Source organism: Sarcophilus harrisii, chromosome 1 (genome assembly GCF_902635505.1).
Source record: "Sarcophilus harrisii chromosome 1, mSarHar1.11, whole genome shotgun sequence".
Classification (NCBI taxonomy): Eukaryota; Metazoa; Chordata; class Mammalia; order Dasyuromorphia; family Dasyuridae; genus Sarcophilus; species Sarcophilus harrisii.
The window spans coordinates 692,543,424-692,547,577 of record NC_045426.1 but is presented as its reverse complement, the minus strand read 5'-3'; positions in this window follow the sequence as shown (position 1 = coordinate 692,547,577).

Genomic DNA, 4,154 nt, shown 5'->3' with positions numbered 1-4,154 from the left:
CTCCCATCATCCAACTCTTCTGCTCCGACCCACCAGAGGCTAATTGAAGCTTTAATTAGTCTCCCAACTGTATTGATTAGATTCATTACAAATTCATGTTATCCTTCCTTAATTGGGCTCTCACTGCAGCAAGACAGTCTTTTATTCTTCCTAAGTGAATTTGAACTCCCCACAGAAGTTAATCTAAATTTTCTTTCCTTCCACAAACTCCTCTATAAATACACACATTTTGCCCTTCTCTTTCAGCTAAAGATGTTGCCTCTTACTCTGATAAAAAAGCTAAAGTCATGAATTTTTTTTGTCCCATTTTCTTCACCTCAAAATATTTTACCATCACCTCTCACTCTCTCTTCCTTTGTTCAGTCTCTGACAAAGAGATGGCCCTTCTCAATTTTTTTTAACTTCCTCTAGTGTTTCCTTCCCTACTATGTCCAAAAAATGTCTTAGTCTCTTCCCCCATCTTTTAAAAAAAAGTACCTTCACCAAAATGCATTAAATTACTTTTTATAATCCACCTCCCTTTTCCAGCCAAACTCCTTGGGGGGAAAAAAAAGACTTCATTTGCTACCTTCATTTCCTCTCTTCTCATTCTACCCAGCTCTTTCCAATCTGTCTCCCTATCTCATTACTCAACTGAAACTGCTCTCTCTGAAGTTACTAATGGCATCTTAATTGCCAAATCTGATCATCTATGCTTTATGCTTATCCTTCTCAATTTCTCTGTTTCATTTGACATTAATGACCACTCTTTCTTCCTGGATATTCTCTTCTCTCTGGGTTTTCACAGCACTAGCTTCTTGTGCTTCACCTCTTATTTTACTGCTCTTTCTCAGTCTCCTTTGCTGGTTCATCATTCATATCAAGCTCTATAACTAGAGGTACCCCCCCCCAAGATTCTATCCCTAGATTTTCTTCTCTCTCTACACATTTCCTTTTGGTATACTCATCAGCTACTAGGGTTTTATTATTTTCAAGCAAGTGACTCCCAAATAGCTGTAGATCTAGTCTTATTCTCTCCCCAAATTTTCAGTACCATGTCACCAATCACCCATTGATCACTTCATACTAAATGTCTCAGAAATATTTTAGATTCAACTTGTCTAAAACTGAACTATTCATTATCTTTTGCCCCAAAACCTTCTCTCTTCCAGACTTTACTAATTCCTGCAAAAGCACCACCTGTTTTCTAAGCCAGGGCTTTTTTAACTTTTTTTCACATGTGATCTCTTTTCACAAGAGAAATTTTTATGTGACCCAGGCATATAGGTATACAAAAATAGTTATATAAATCAAACATTTACTGATAAGAAATCATAATTTCGTAACTCCTGCATTCAATTTCTCGACCTACAGTTTAAGAAACTTTGTACTAGACTCCCAGCCTTGCAACCTTGATATTGTCATCTTCATCACCTGATATTTCCAATCAGTTGCTAAGTTTTTATTCTTTCTATCTTCACAACCTCCCTCACATCAGACCCTTTCTCTTCACTCACACAATTACCGCCTTAGCTCATGTCCCATCAATCACCTCTCATCTAGGTTGTTGCAACAGCAATAGACAGTAGTGAGAAGCAGAGAGACACCCAAAGTGAATGAGCACCCCCGAAAAGGACTTGAAAAGTCTTCCTCGTTGATGGTGCTAGTACTCCCTAAATATCCCATATACCCCATATGTACATTGTTATTGTTCAGTCATTTTTAATTGTGTCCAACTCTTTGTGAGCCCATTTGGAGTTTTCTTGGTCAATATCCTGGCGTGGTTTGCCATTAACTACTCCAACTCATTTTACAGATGAGGAAACTGAGGCAAACAGGGTAAAATGGCTTGCCCAAAATCACCAGCTAATAAGTATCTGTAGTTAGGTTTGAACTTAATGTGCTTAATAAAGACTTGTTGATTGATTGATTTGTTTCTAAGGATCCCATACCATTGTTGGACATTTCTGTATGTTGGGAAGCTTGCTATTGTGTTGTTTCTTGACATGAAACCTAAATCTTCCCCTTTGCTCCTAGATTTCATGTCTAGGACTGATCAGAACAAGTCTAATACCTCCTTCCACAACAGTTGTTCAAACACTAGAAGACAAATATCACAAATCTCACATGTCCCTTAACTTTCTTTCTCTATTCACCTTGACAGAGTTTGCATATAGTCACTTCCAGCACCTGGCCCTTAAAGAGAGTCAACAACTGGAAATGTGTCTGGTGATTTCTGCTACAGCCCAGGATTGTATGATGATTGATTTCAGACTAAAAGCAGCCAGAAGGGCCAGATTTTTACATTAACAATGAGCACAAATTTAAGCCCTTCCTATAGGTTAAGTATGCTCCTATGGTTCTGATTCCCTCATTTTATAGTTGAGGGAAAAAAAAAAAAAAAAACAAAGGATAGAGAGAATGTGACTTGTTTAAAGTCATCCACATAGTTACTAATAAGAGTCTGGATTTGAATTCAGGTTCTCTGGATCACAAGGTAGAACTCTCTCCCCTGAATTACCTGCATTGATCCATGCTCATTGATTTGACATGCTTTTGTTTTCTCTTTTTTTCTTTTCTTTTTTTTTTCCTGTCACATGTGTTTGCTCCCAATCTATAATAAAAAGGTCCCAATTCCAGCTATTGCTAAGCTGCCATGTAAGCCTCCTTCAAAGTAGATATTAATATGTTCCTTTTTAAGAAAAGGAAAGCACAGCATTTGCTTGGAAAAACCAAACACTATCAAAGTAAAGAAGACTGACTTCAAAGACATCTATTCCATGACAAATGATCCAGTCCAATAGAGATGCTCTATAGCATGGAACAGAACAGACTTTTCAGAGCCAGGGTGATAAAGATACTTTGAAATATTAATTTGCTTAAAACAGAGACAAAAAGCATGGCACTGATTCAACCATAACTGCTTTTTTAAAGCTAATTTCCCCAGAGTGGAGAGGAAAAACCTAGAATTGAACCATGTGAGAGATGAGAATCATGCAATGTCAGGGCTTAAAGTGGTTTAGAGATTATGGAGAGTTCAATCCAGCCATTTTCCCAGGAGTCTTCTTCCAGAAAGAAGGGACTCAATGAAGGCCAGACAACTAAGGCAGCCTAGACCTCTGTTTTTCCAATTCTGATTTCCTCCTGCTCTGTGAATCTTAAAATAAAGGCCCTCTTGGCCAGACCTCCTTGTAACCAGTGCCATAGTCCTGGTACCCAATCTAGAAAGTGCCTTTGGGCGGACCATCCCCTCTTCCTAGGATATTTATCCTCCTTACATCTATATCATAATGGTGGAATGATGATGATGATGATGATGATGATGATGATCAGAACCACAATGTTGTTGATAATGATGATGATGATGAAGATGAGGATGATGAGAATGATGATCAGGACCACAATGATGATGATGAGGAGGAGGAGGACCACAATGATGAAAATGATGATCAGGACCACAATGATGATGATGAAGATGAAGAAGAAGAGGAGGAGGATGACAATGAGGACCACAGTGATGATGATGACGATGCTAGCTAGCCATAAGTGATGATTTAACACATGCGAAGTATTTTAAGTTATGTCATTTGTTTCCTTTAGACTTAACTCACATGACATAAGAAATGATATAGCACAGTACAGGATACTACTTCTGGAATCAAAGAACTTAAATTCAAATCCCATATCTGACACCTCCTACTTTTGTGATCCTGGACAAGTCCCTTAATCTTCCGGTGTCTCATTTTCCCCATCTGTAAAATCTGAGGGTTGAACTATATGGTCTGTAAGGTGCTTTCCAACTCTAGACCCAACCCAATGTTTTCTTCTATGAGACCATTTTTGTTAAGATTCTACTTCCCACCCAACTATCTTATTTATTTTTATATATTCCCCCTTCAATAAAATGTAAGATGTCTGAGGGCAGAGATCTTTCTTGTTTTTCTCTTTGTATTCTCAGCAGATATCATAGTGACTCTTACTGGAAAAAAAAAATGGCACAAAAGGCAGGCTGGAGCTAGTGAGCAGTCAACTTTTATTTAGCAGGAGGTTCTTTTCTACATTTTTTATCATTGAGCAAACAGCTAAGAGGCAGTGTAATAGAGGGGCTAATACAGCACTGGCCTTATAGCCAGGATGATCTGAGTTCAAATCCCAACTCTGATGTATATGGCCTG